The sequence below is a fragment of the Petaurus breviceps genome, unplaced genomic scaffold (assembly GCF_028583685.1).
Source record: "Petaurus breviceps papuanus isolate PSGF00001 unplaced genomic scaffold, PetGlider_PUasm1.0 229, whole genome shotgun sequence".
NCBI classification, from domain to species: Eukaryota; Metazoa; Chordata; class Mammalia; order Diprotodontia; family Petauridae; genus Petaurus; species Petaurus breviceps.
In genome coordinates, this window is record NW_027185903.1 from 8039473 (window position 1) to 8054241 (window position 14769).

The window sequence follows — 14769 nt, forward strand, 5'->3', positions numbered from 1 at the left end:
TCTTTTGAGAGAATGAAGCTTTATCAATAAATGTACATATGTACACATATATACTGTGTGCAAATAGTGATGCAATTGTGTTTGTGTGCACATGTATATATACTTACACAGAATTTAGACTTGAAGGCTGTTGTGGTTGTCAGAGAATGACAATGTGTGTGTGTGTGTGTGTGTAGTTCAGACCTGTGATTTTATCAGGAGTAGAGAGTACCAGGTGAGAATAATCCCTCTGCCAATGCAAATCAGTTGCTGCAGCTAATATAAATTTGTAGCTGACCCAAGTCTTTCTAATTCCAAGGTCAATTCTTTATCTACTATGACATATACCATATTTTTAAAAATCAAAATCTATAGCCATAACCATAGCTATATCTATACTGTCGCTACACAGACACACACACATACATGTATGTATGCACTTCTTTGTACTAGACCTATAGAAGTTAGTTTCTTTAGTTTATATCATAGGCATATTGAAATACTGAAGTGCACACATACAAACACTCACATATACACACCACCACCACCACCATATATAAAATAAACCAACCTTTTATTCACAAAAGATTATTCTATCTTTTCTTAAATGAATTTGAATATTATTGCACTTGAAGTACATTGATGAACTCATAAATGCTAGTTTAGCTGGTAAGAAATGAACATATGCTTGATGACCAGGAGAGGCCAACAAAGATTTAAAATGGGGGTTTGGGGGTACCATAAATAATAACCAACAAAGCTGGAATAATCCAAAGTATCCTAAAATATTTCTGAAAAGGTCTCATGAAAAAATTTCAATCCTAATTACATTTTCCTTCTAAATTTATTAAATATAATGTCTGTAACAAGAATGCTTATTTTAAATATGTACACCCTTGTGTATATAGTATATGTGGCATTTTTTTTTGCTCTGAAAATGGGAATAACATTCCTTATTTTACTCAAAAATTTTCATAAGCCCCCTTTATTCTTGGAATATTTCAATTAATCTAACAAAACCTGCTCTACTTGGTTTCAACTCCAACACCATTATGACCCATCCTTAACTGCCCTCAGGATAATTTCATCATCAGGAAACTTATAATTATGGAGATTGCTTCAGCTTTTGGTTCCCCCTCTCCCCTTTTGTTTCTTCCTGTTAAAGTGTAAGCTCCTGGAGGTCAGCTACTGTCTTTCTTTTACTTATTCATATCTAGCCTTTAGCCCAGTGCCGGGCACATAGTAGACACTTAGTAAGTGTTTTATTATTATTGTATTGTCAAGCACAGGTCTGCACTGTCTGCTTTCATCTGGAACACGCACAAGGATTTTTATTGTAGTATTAGCCTAAGCAAAAGGTAATTGGGGAAATAATCCAGCTGCTTCATAAATAAATAAATCCACGGAACTGATTTCAAAGTCAAATGATCTTTTGGGGGGTGAGGGAGAAAGGTTTATTTGATGCTCCCTTCTATTACTAGTTCATAATACTTGGGAGTTGGCTCAGATTCCTGGACATGTTAGAGGGTCCCTTTGTTCCCCTGAGGACTACACAAGCTGATTTGTCCCAGAGGAGAGAAGCCTGGCCCAACTGGACTCTGGGCAGAGTTTGTGATGCACGCATACATGTGAATGTTTGACCTTTGTGTCTTTTGCTTGATCTCCCTGCCAGGGCAGAATCCTTCTCAGTTGTGCTGTACGTTGTCAAGGCTTCTGTCCAGTTGAATTTTAAAAGTCTTTGGTGACAGGGTGCAGCCTGCAATGCTGGAATCTATTAAAGTACACGAACTTGGGGCTAGTGACAAATGCTGGTTCCTATTATTTTTCTAACGCCAGAAAAGGAGGGCTGTTGGGTCATAGAGCATTCTGAACATATGAGGGATAAGATATGGAAACTTTCATAGAGCATAAAGGGGTTTATGGTTGACTCCCCATCCATTTTGACACAGACATACAGTAAAATTTTGACTTGCCAGCCTCTTGGGGAGTAGGATGTTGGGGTTTAACTGAATTTTCTGTTAAGCTGAAGGTTAAACCTAAAATGAAACCTGAAATCCTGTCTGTCTAAACTCTTGTTATTGAAAATTTTTGTAAACTGTATAATCACCAACTAACTGTAAATGAACATATCATTCATTACCAAGGATTTCATAGGGACTCAGTCATCATAAAGAGCAGAATCTAGAATGGGAAGGGGCTTCAGAAGCCATCTAGTCCAACTCCCTCATTTTGCAGATGAAGAAGTTGAGGCACAAGAAGGTTAAATTATTTGCCCAAGGTCACAAATGTGGTAAGCATTTGAGACAGGATTATGAACCAACATCCTCTGGCTGTACAGTCAAGAAAGATTCTTTCCATTGGACCATGTACGGAATATGGAAAAGAAGATGGTGTGTAGGAGATGAATTTGTGCTCACTTTGGGCCAAGCCTTGAGAGCTTGCTTTTCTTCTCTTTTTATTTCCTTCCTTCTCTCTTTTCCCTCTTCTTCCATTTTCTCCTTCCTTCCTTCCTTCTTTCATTCCTCCCTCCCTCCCTTTTCCCCTTTCTCTTTTTTCCTTCTTCCCTCTCTCCCTTGCTTCCTTCCTCCTTCCCTCACTTCCCCCTTCCCTCACTTCCTCTCTCTCTCCCTTCCTCTCTTCCTCCCTCCCTCCTTTCCTTCCTTCCCTCCTTCCTTCCTTCCTCACTTCCTCCCTCCCTCCCTCCTTTTCTTCCTCCTTTCCTTCCTTCCTTCCTTTTCCTTTCCTTTCTTTCCATTATAAACAAGCCAGGGAAGTACCATGTAGATTATGTTTCTTACCCCCTACAGACTGAATCATTTTCCTCATTGCTACTATCTTTGAGGAATTTTATTCAGAGGAACCCCAACACTGGCCCCCAAGCTGCTTTCATAAAATTCTTTTTACTTAACTTACTTTACTTAGGGGCTTTGATGACCAAAAAGTCACAGAAAAGAAACCTGAACTCTCAGACTCGGACAAGTTAGAAAATGATGGACTTCTTAACCCATTTTGTGTCATGGACTGCTTTGTCAGCCTGGTGATATCTATGCTTCTCAGAATGTTTTTAAATGCACTAAAATAAAATACATGAGATTTGTGAATGAAACCAATTATGTGAAATAAAAAAATATTTAAAAAATTCGTGGACCCCAAGTAAAGAAAACCTGATCTAGGGTATGATCCTCATCCCTTAGTGTTGTCTTTGAGGAAGAAAGCTAACCTCTAGGCACCCTTTGCTAAGAATAATTGCTAGAGGAGGTATTCTGGGCTGGCCATTGTCCGAGAGTTCAGCCAAGCTCCTCATGGCCCAAGTGTATAAATAGAGAGAGACACAGAGGAGACTGGCAGAGATCTTTGTGTCTGCCCTTCCAAGCTTCTAGAAAAGATGACTCTCTGCCTATAGAAGGATCTGTTTCATGGTCTGGCAGTTCAAAAAGACTGTCTAGCAAAATGACTCTCTTTGACATAATTAGTCTTTCAGATATTGCTTCCTCTCTAGATTCTCCAAGGGAGAAGTTATTTCTACAAATTATACCATTTAGGTGAGAAGAGGAATAACAGATAGTGAAGAGGTCATTGGACTTGGACTTAGAGAAACTTGGTTCAAAACCTGCCTCTACCATGGAGTAGTGGTGTGATGTGGGTGAATCGCATTCTCTGAGCTTTGTTACTCCTTCTGTAGAAGGGGGACTTCCATGAAGATCCTTCTCCAATGCCTCATTATGCCGTGGAGTTGATGAACTGGATTCTTGAAGGCTATGCCTGGAGAGCCCTAGCTCTGATTAGTCCTACCAAGTTGGAAAGTCTTCCTATATGGCTCTGATGACCACCATGGTGTCTAGATAGGTTTGGAGAGACTAATTACCAAAGGAGTGGCTGCTAGGGCATGGGTATTGGAAGAACATAGCAACCACTGAGAGATGGTGTGGCATAATGGATAGAGGGCCAGAGTTGGAGTCAGGAAGATATGGAGGGGGAGGTGTCAAATCCTACATCTGAAGCACAGTAGCTGTTATTGTGGACAGATCACTTAACCTCTCAATGTCCAGATAATCCTCTAAGATCATTACAAATGGTTTATTGATTTACATCAGCAGAAGGAATTTCCATATTTGAAGCTCCTCACCTTGATGAAATTATGGAGTGGACAAAGAGCTGGATCCAGAGTAAGAAAAACTTGGGTTCAAGGCCTATGTGGTCATAACATTGGCCAGGTGACCCTGGGCAAGTTGCCCCAGGCAACCTTCTAAGATAAGATGCAATAGCAGGTGTGAATTTGCATTGGTAAAAGGAATTCTTTACTGGGAACTCCCTAGACTGATGGAATCATAGGTCCAGTTAAAAAAAAAAAAGAAATTTCTACCAGGATTGTGTTCTGAGTTAGGAGACAAGGTGCCCAGATAAAGGAAATGCTAGACTTTTCTGTATTTCAGACTTCTTGCAGCATTGCGGAAGATCATGGGATAGAGAATATTTATAAGAAATGAGATAATGTATATAAAGTGCTTTGCACCTGTAAAATTATACTCATATGCATATTTCTGTATGTATACGTGTGTGTGTGTGTGTGTGTCCAGTCTTTGGCAGGGTCGCACTGTTCTCTGATTGAGACCATTTATCACCTTCCCTCTGCGTCTCCCCCTAACCTCTCAAGACTGGAATCCATATAAATTCCTGTTTCTCTCCTTTCTCTTTCACATTCCTCTTTTGAAAAACTGCTCTGTGGGATTTAGAAGACAAAACTTCTATTCCAGTAACATTTCTTAATCAGAAGCCTCTGTTGCCACTGGCAATTCTACCCCTTCTTCCTTTCCAACCTCTTTCTGGAGCCAAACTCGAAGATAACTGAAACAGGCCAGGAATGTCTGCAGTGAAGGTCAGTGGCGAATGACATTGGTCTCTCCAAGCCAAGCGGCCACCTGAGGAGTCTGTGTCATGGGCTGTGTATAGCAGGTGGGACATCCTTGGCAGGGATTTAACTACTTTTTTCATTAAAATAAATTTTAAAAAATCTTACTCTGGAAACTGTCTTTCTCTGGTTTCCTTCTAACCCTCCTTTTCTGACTGTTCCCTTTTTCTGTCGGGGCAAAGTGCCATTGCCGCTGACATCATCTGTCTGATCCTTTAGTCTCTGTGATTGTCATCCCTACTCGGTGTGATGGGGTGCTTCTGGAAGAGGGGGGCAAGGAAGGAGGATAGATAGATTGTGGATCGTGCTCTGATTGAGTTTACAATGGGTAATGGAAAAAAAGCCCTGGGCTGGAGTTCCACTCTCAGGCACTAATTTGTCATATTGAACAAAGGATTCTAAGATGATGAATCCAGACCTTGAAGAGATCTTAGATCAAACCCCTGGTTTTAAAAATGGAGAAACTGAAGCACAGAAACTTAAGTGACTTTCCTAAGGTAACAAAAACCAAAGGCAGGATATGAGTTCAAGGCCCCTGACTTCAGAGGGAGGGCTTTTTTTTACATGAAAATGCTGCCTCTCCTGACATGTTGAGTTCAAGGTCCTAGAAGAACTTCTGGGTGAAGAGACATAGAAGACAAATGTGAATAAGGATCTGGAAAGGAGGGAGGACAGAAGTCTAGGTTAGAGATAAAGGTTTAAAAGCAGGGGCATGGATGAGCCAGCTCATAAAGGCTTCGGAGAGCCAATTGTTACATTTTCAGTGTGAGCATTTATACCTCAGAAATCGTCCAATACTACAAATCAGGGCTTGGTTTATAGTTGATTCTCTAGGCTTAAGAAAATGAGGGAGAAAATGATAATGCAGATTAAACTTAAAAGTGTGTCTTGTGTGTAGGTTTGTTTATTGTTAAATGTTATATGTTGTTAAACATTTACTCTCACACTCCTGTCTAGAAGTCATCCACATTGTATAAGAGGGTCAAGAAATCCTTTCAGGGGAAACTCTCCAGCATAGCTTTGTGGGTCCAAAATGGCAAAAACCAAAGGAATTGTTGTTCACTGGGGGAAATGCCAGGATATCAGAATCCCAGGAGACAATTGTATAACAGGTCAAGGACTCTGAAAAAGGAGAAACGAACTCACTTCAGTTCTGTCATTAGTGACAAATACCTCCCCAAATGAGGTTATATGTCAACAACATCTACACTTGGGGAAAATCCAAACAAGATTCAGGGGTCCAAAAGAGATTAAAAGATAGTCTTTATAGTAAGGTGGGGATGGGAGTGGTATTTTAAGAGTCTGCAAATCTGCCTCCATATTGGGATGATAGTAGGGGAGTTGCCCTAGTTGGGATAATGTGGCAGCTCTGAAACTGACTTTCCCAGCTTTCTCTCTCTTTTTTTTAATAAAAACGTCCTATTTCTCATATGCTTTAGTGATACTACTTCCTTTTCAAGGATGGTGATTGGTTGGGATAAGGTGTCTCTTCTTCTAGATTTATGCTTTGGGATCTTTGAGTCTAGTAATTGATGGAACTGAGAGTAGAAATCAGAATGTTCTCTGATTTATTTAAGGTTAGTTGACAAAAATACTGTAGAGGGTCTTATCTATGTAGAGGATCTTATCTATGATCCCACATCACTCATGGGCTGTTTGAGTCCAGATGGATATTTATCTATGGCAGGGGTGAGGAACCTGTGACCTCAAGGCCTCATGTGGCCTTCTAGGTTCTTGGGTATGACCTTTTGACTGAATCCAAGTTTTACAGAATAAATCCTTTTATTAAGGGGATTTGTTTTGTGAAGTTTGAATTCAATAGTATCAGGAAGGAGGAAAATGATCAATAACGTTAAATGCTTCAGATAGGTCAAAGAGGATGAGCAGTGAGAAAAAGATAATAAAAGGACGGTTGAGTAGCAGTGAAGGTCCAGATGAAATTATGTTCTATGAACTTGATCAGAATAATTTTACAGATTAGCCATTCAGAATTGTTTTGTGACTTTATCCAGTAATGACTAGTAACCTAGGGACAAAAATGGAAGTAATCTAGAAAGAAAATGGATAATCAGTTTACATAGATTCAGAGAATGGTAAAACGTAGAGACTAGAAGGGTCAAAGAATTGAGGGGTTCTAGAGTGGTGACAAATGCCTTGCTGAAAAGCATTTCACCTGGTGTTCAGGTTGAGGAAGAAGGCAAATAAAGCCAGGAAAAATCTAATAGACTGGGAAAATAGAAGTGGCACAGTGGGTTATAGAGTGCTGGGTCTGGAGTTGGACCTGAATTCAAAGCCAACCTCAGACACCAGCAGTGCGATACTAGGCAGTTCACTTAACTCTGTTTGCTTCAGTTTCCTCATCTGTCAAATGAGTTGGAGAAGGCAACAAACTACTCCAGGATCTTTGCCAAGAAAACCCCAAATGAAGTCCCAGAAAGTCAGACATGACTTGACAACAACAAAGGAATCATAGGATGTAATAAAGGTAAGGAAAAGATTCATTAGAAATCAGTAAATGATATATATATAATCAACAGAAGGACAGTAGGATGTAGCTATTTTTCTTGGTTATCTCATCACTTGCCACGAATTCATTATCATCTTGATGCTGATCATTCTCAGCTCTTCTTATCCAGAGCTATCCTTTCCCTTGACCTTCAGTCTCATACCTCCAACTGCCTGTTGAACATCTCAAACCCAACATCCCATACATCTTAAACTTAACATGTCCAAAACTGAACTTGTTATCTGTTACCTCAGGTTCTCCCCTCTTCCTAAGTTTCCTATGACTGTTGAAGGTCCCACCCTTGTCCCAGTCATAAAGCCTAGGTGCTATCCATAATGCCTCTCTCCGCCCCCCATATCCAATCAGTTGATAAGTCCTGTTGATTTTACCTTTATAATATCTCTTGTATAGGTCTTGTATGTACTCCTCACCTTTAACATGACCACTCCCCTGGTAGAGTTCCTGATCACCTTACTTTTGGACTCCTGTAATAGTCTTCTGATTGGTTTCCCTGTCTCAAGTCTTTCCTCCCTCCATTCTATGCTCCATTCAGCTATCAAATTGATCTTTCTTAAACTGATCTGACCAGATTCCCCTCTATTCAATAAACTCCATTGGTTCCTTATTTCCTCCAGGTTAAAAAACACAATCCTCTATATAACATTCAAAGCCCTTCATGGCCTGGACTCCCCTTACCTTTCTTAAACCTTATTGCCATCTACACAGACTGAGATCCACTCTGGCCTCCTAGTCTTTCTTGAATGAGATGCTACTTTTCTTGTCTCTGGGCATTTCCCTGGCTGTCCCCCATACCCAGAATTCTTTCCTTTATCATTTCTGTCTCTTATGACTTCCCTTTCTTCAAGTCTCAGGTAAGGTCTGACTTTCTGGTCCTCCCTAATGCTAATGCCTTCCCTCTGAAAGTACCTCCAATTTATCCTATATATATCTTGTCTGTAGCATGTAGCACTGTTTGTATGTTGTCTTCCTTGAGTGCTCTTTGAGTGCAGGGACTGCTTTTACCTTTCTTTGTATTGCTAGCATTTTGCAAAGTTCTGGCATATATTAAGCACTTAATAAATGCTTATTGACTGACAATTTCAGAGTGCATAAATGAGTTCATATGGGATTTATCTGAAAGGTGGGGCCATGATAAGTGTAACAGAATGGAAATGAATGATCTTTGAAGATCCTAGGAACTGTGGAGTCAGAACATTCGAAGGGCCATCTGTGTAGACACCCACCCATCATCCATATATATCCATCCATCTATCCATTCTATTGTCTCTGAGGACGATGATGGAGGGTAGAGTATAGGGGAGGCCTATGAACCAAGTGTTAAGTGTCTAAGAGAAGCGGTAAAGTATTCTGGAATTCAGTAGATGACTGCCACAAGATGAGAAAAGGTGTTGTAATCAGTTGGAGTAGACTTGTAAAAGAAGAGAGGTTGGTGAATGTGGTGGTAGAGTAGTGGCTTCTTATCTACCCCTGGAATGACTTAGGGAATGGATAATGAGAGAATAAACTAGCATGTATTTGTACTTTTTATGTGTCAAGCACTGAGGATAAGCTAAGACAGTCTCTATCATCAAGATGCTTACATTGTTATAGGGGTGACAGAGCGCATAGAAGAATGGTGACCAGAGAGAGGTAATCTGGCTTCAGATCTTACTGACATAGTGAGTGGACCCATAGGATGTGTAGGGAAGCAGACTGACCTTTCTAATAGCAATGGCATTATTTATTGGATTATGTTTTCAGAACTAGAAAGGAAATGATGGGGAGCAGAGAGTATGCAAGCCTTAGCAAAACTATCAGCACGTAGATGGCCTGGGAACAAAATGAACTTTGTTGGAGCTGACCTCCTAGAGTGACCCAATGAGACTCTTGAGTATCAGGGGAGCTGGACCTCAGAGCAAAAGTTCAGGGAGTGAAAGAGTTAAATCTTCCAGGGCTTTAATAGCTGATTATATCAATGGTCATATTCAGGAGTAGGAGTTATAATGTTGGTAACTTAAAAACTTAAAACAATAGGGAAGTCAAAGCAATTTTACTTTGGAATGCATTCTACATTTGGACAGAGATGTATCGCTTGTGGGGGTTCATAAACACTTCAAACAATGTAGCAGCTCTGGAGGAGGCTGCCTATGTAGTAGAAAAAAAACATCAGATCTGCAGTGAGTGGATTTCAATTTGAATCTCAGCATTGTTACCTGCTATCTGAATGACCTTAGAGAAGTCATTTCCTTTCTCTGGGTCTCATTTTCATTAACTGGAAAATGAAGGATGTTGGATCCCATAATGGATAATTTATCTTCCAGCTATGGATCTCATAGCCCCATGACCCTATTGCAAAGGCTCAATTCAGGGAAAAATGAAAAATTGTTTAGATTTTCTATCCCATTTACTCATTCAGTTTCTTACTCTTCCATTCTCTGCTGGGGTGGACAGTTTCATCAACTATCAGAATGACAAAGGAAGTATCCATCTAAGGAGAGCTGTAGTCTATACTACAGACTAGTTGTGTCAGAGGTCTGAACTTCAGTCATTTGCCATTCCATTTTTATCTCATTCCAAATTTTGGATATCCCATAGTCTACATGCCATCAGATTAGATTATTGCCATCTCTCCTGTTCCTCCTTCCAAGACATGCCTGGAGCTTTCCTCCACTTTTCTGACAACATCCCCCCTGAAGTATCATCCACTTATGCTCCCCCACTGTCTTTACTGTTCTCTGATGAAATTATTATTCTCCTTTAGAGCCTAGAACAAATACAACTTCCATACTGCTCTCTCAGAGGTGGCTTCTTAATCACCAAATCTAATGGCTTTTCCTTTTCCTTCAGTGCAGTGTCTGATACTGTTGATTAGTGACTGGATGCTCTCTTTTGGTTCTGCTTCCTCTCTGGTTGTTCCTGTCTCCTGCCTTGGTTTTACTTCATCTTGTCTCCTATTTGTAAGAATCAACCCCTGGCCCTCTTTTTGACCCTTCTTCTTCTATACTCTGGCAATCTCATTTGTTCCCATGGCTCCTGCTGGGACTCGAGGGAGCCTTTGCCTTTCTCCTTCCTCAGTCTTTGCTGCCTAATTGCCATTAGGGAAAGGAGAGCAGATCATACTGATTAGAAGAGCAGGGAATCACCAACTACAATGCCTCCAGTAAGATGAAGGACCAATGGGCCCTTGCATATGCTTTGCAGCTGTACCTCAAGGTCCACCAGACCTTGCTATTGAATCCTCCAGACCCTTGGGCTTTGCCATCAGACCTGATGCTGTACCCTAAGAACTTTAAACCTTTTCACATGTCTTGTAACTGACTCCTCTATATATGTGGTCTTCCCCAGTTAGAATATGAGCTCTTTTTCAATCTTTATCTTCAGTGCTTAGCTAGGTGCTTGATATATAGCAAATGCTTACTCATTTCTCTACCTCAGTCTCTCTCCCTCCCTCCCTCTCCCTTCCTTCCTTCTTCCATCCCTTCCTTTTTCCTTTCCTTCCTCCATCCCTCTCTCCTTTCCTTCCTTCCTTCCTTCCTTCCTTCCTTCCTTCCTTCCTTCCTTCCTTCCTTCCTTCCTTCCTACCTTCCTTCCTTCCTTCCTTCCTTCCTTCCTTCCTTCCTTCCTTCTCTCCTTCCTTCCTTCCTTCCTTCCTTCCTTCCTTCCTTCCTTCCTTCCTTCCTTCCTTTTTCCTTTCCTTCCTCCATCACTCTCTCCTTTCCTACCTTCCTTCCTTCCTTCCTGAGCAAATAACTTGACCTCTGTTTGCCTCAATATTCTCAACTGTAAAATGGGGATAATAATAGCACCTTCTTCCGAGGGTTGTTGTGAGGATCAAATGAATTAATATTTATAAAGAGCTTAGAACAGTGCCTGACGCATAGTAGACTTTCCCCTACCTTACAGAGTTGTTGTGAGAATAAAATGAGATAATACATGTAAGTGCTTTGTAAACTTTAAAGTATTATCTAAATGCTAGCTATTATTAAGACATTATGCTCAGAGTCATTGTATAATGGGAAAAGTTCTGGCCTTGGAGTGGGGAGATCTGGTTTGAATTCTGTCTCTGATATTTGGTATTTGAATGATGTTGGGCAAGTCACTTAGTCTCTTTGAAACTCAGTTTCTTTATAAAATGAGGAAAATAATGCATACACTATCTGTGGCAAAGGACCATTGTGAGGAAAGAGATTTGTTAAAAAAAAAGTAAGCTATTATTATTTATAGCCATACATCATCTCCTTTTTCTGGGGAGAGTTCTTTTTCTCCTTGCTGTATATACCCAAGCTATACACTTCGCTGGACTGACCAGATGGACTACCTATTTATCTGTATGTCATAATCTGAATTATATGTTTTCCATCCACATTATTTTTTCCAGTGTTATCTTATCATTAGACTCTTTCATATTGCTGTGAATTTCGTTGAAAACTCTTTATAGTGTTTGGGGGCAATAAGTAGAATGTAATTTGCAATAAGGAACCTTTGAGGGAAGGCCAATTTTAATTAATTGATCAGTTAATAATAGTGAGTCCTTTTTTTGCTTGGACCTTGAGTATGTTACATGAAGTCAGGTGGGTGCCGCAATGGCTAGAGTGCTGGGTTTGGAGTCTCACCTTCCTGAGTTAAAATCTGACCTCAAGACACTCACTGACCCTGGGCAAATCACTTAACCCTGTTTGCTTCAGTTTCTTCATCTATCAAATCAACTGGAGAAGGAAATGGCAAATCACTCCAGTGTCTTTGCTAAAAAAAAAAAGGGGGGGGGGTCACGAAGAGTTTGAAACAACTGAAAAATGACCAAGCAGGTTGCTTTCCGTTACACTGGGGAATATCTTAGGTGAGCATATATTTCCTTGTTTTACACCTCACTTGGTGTCAATACCAGTCAGGTCACTAAAGTAAGTTTTCCTGTTAGTTGCATCTGTCATAGTCATATAATTTTAGTCTATGACTGGGAGACTGAAGAAAGCCTTCAAGACTACATTTTGTTCTGCTGATTCAAATGCTTTTAAAAAATCAATCAGTAATAGATATGACAGGATTTTTCATTCTTTACAGGTTAGTAGTGTGACAATAAAGATGTGTTCTGCTGGAGAAAATCATCCCTGGATGCCTATCTCTTTCCAACTTATGTTTTTATTGAGATCCTTGATGTAAAGATTTCCTAGAGAAGAGACAGAAGGCATATGGACTGAGGCTACTGGTATCTTCTTTTTTTTCTTTTTGGAGAGGGGAAGGCAGAGCAATTGGGGGGTTAAGTGACTTGCCCAAGGTCACATGGCTAGTAAGTGTTAAGAATCTGAGGCCGTTTGAACTCACATCCTCCTGATGCCAGGGCTGGTGCTCTATTCACTGTGCCACCTAGCGGCCCCTGCTGGTGTCTTCTTGATCACCATCTTGGATAACTATATTATTTATGATCTTTTCTATTATTTTAGAATCTTAGTTCCTTCTGCCTCAGTCCACACACACTTTGAGATGTTTTAAAAATCATAACCTGAATGACTTAAAAATAATATCACCTCCAGAGTGAGTCAGGTACAGCCACTTTCCCTACCACCTTCTACACGAAGTATTTCCTGACTGGGGTAGGGTCAAATGTGAATGATCTCTCTCCCTCTCTAACTACTTTGTATTTATTTGTATCTATTTCCTTTATATTTACAGTTATCTCTTCCATATCACAATGGCTAAGGATACAGTGCCCCTGCAATCTGGAAAACCCATGTAACATCCAGAGATAGACCCTTCACCTTCATTTTCCTTTAGGAAATCATATGAGGACTTAACCTTTTCTTGTTTGATGCTACTGGAATGCCTTTTAAAAAAATAATAATCTTGTATTTCTGAGTTTCTAAACTTTTTCTATGTCATGTCTTCGTGTATCATCTGGGACTTCCACAAAACTCCCTCAAAAATTCCTACTTAATTTCTTGTGTCAACCCATGATATATCGAAACCACGATGGGGAAAATCACATGGATGGGATGACTGTATTCTCTCTCTCTCTCTCTCTCTCTCTCTCTCTCTTCCTCCCTCCCTCCTCCTCCTTCTTCTCTCCCTCTCTATCCCTCTTTCTATATACTTATATCTACCATTAGAAAGTGAGCTCTTTGAGAGTAGGAATTGTTTCATTCTTTGTATTTGTATCCTAATAGGTACCTAATAAATGCCTATTTATTGATTGTCAACTTTATTTTCTTGAGCTCCATCGCTACTTTCTCAAATAGAATATCAAATACTGAGTAAGGTGGTAGAACCTAAAACTTGGTGATCTTGTGGAGAAAAAAAAATTACTATAAAATTCTGTCAGATCTATCCCATTTAGAGTATTTTTTTGTCCTCCTTCCAGTCTCATTACAAATGTTCTCAGGATGATCTGACTAAGTTAAAGCTTAGACCAAGTTTTCTACAGGCTCTTTTCCTTTTCAATCACGTTTTACTATTTTGTGAGGTAGCACTGCTTTGGAATCTTCTCTCACCTTCCTATATAACATTTTGTAGATGAGCTTGTGGTTGGCTGCCATGACTCTCTGATTGACAAAGACGTTAAGTGCTTGTTGGCTTGTTGTTTTCTGGGCTCTGTCATCCACCTTGTTGTGGTGAGTGTTTGACAAGGATTAAACTTCTCTGAGATAGAGTTGTATGTAATTCCAGGACTTTGAAATGTTTTGATTTTCTACTACACTTGGCCATGATTCTGAGTCAGCAAAGACTGGGGACTAAGTTCAGGAGCTGGAGCTGGAGATGAATTTAGGACTCTCCTTCACCTTTCTGTATTTCAAACAAACTGTTACCCTGGGCAAAGCACTTAGTCTCTTTATGACCTTAGTGCATTATCCCATTAATAAAGTGGAAACAAATAGTAGATAGTGTTGGTATTGTTTTTCCTCAGTAAGATATTTTAGTAACTGTATTAATGCATAGAACTTTAGAGTTAGATGGGGCCTTAGAAATAATAGGATCATAAACTCTAGACTTGGATGAGACTCCAGATATCACCTAGTCTGACCCTATTACTTTACAGATGAGGAAACGGAGACCCAGAGAGGTGAAGTAACTGGTCCAAGGTAACAGACCTATTTAGTAGCAAAGCTTAGAATCAGAACCAGATCTCTTAGTTTCTGGCCTGTAGGGTGTAATTATGATGATGACTATGGCGGGCATTTATATAGCACCTACTCTGTGTCAGGCATTGTGCTTAAGCAAATATCAGCTCATTTGGTCTTCACGACAACCCAGAAAGGTAGGTACTATTTTTATTCCTATTATCCCTTGTTGAGGAAAGCCAGCATACTATCCACTGTGCCACCTACCTATGCTAGGTATAAAATGAAACAGTAGGAATGAGAACCACAAAAATAACAAGATGCCC

The 14769-nt window shown here is 40.0% G+C and overlaps 1 long non-coding RNA gene across 1 annotated transcript; it reads left to right on the forward strand.

Annotated features, from left to right (window-relative positions):
• Window positions 1–7244: 7244 nt before the first annotated feature.
• LOC138167226 (uncharacterized) lies at window positions 7245–13493 on the forward strand. Its single transcript, XR_011169830.1, has 3 exons — window positions 7245–7373; window positions 12453–12597; window positions 13062–13493. It is a non-coding gene; the product is annotated as an uncharacterized lncRNA (long non-coding RNA).
• The last annotated feature ends 1276 nt before the right edge of the window (window positions 13494–14769 follow it).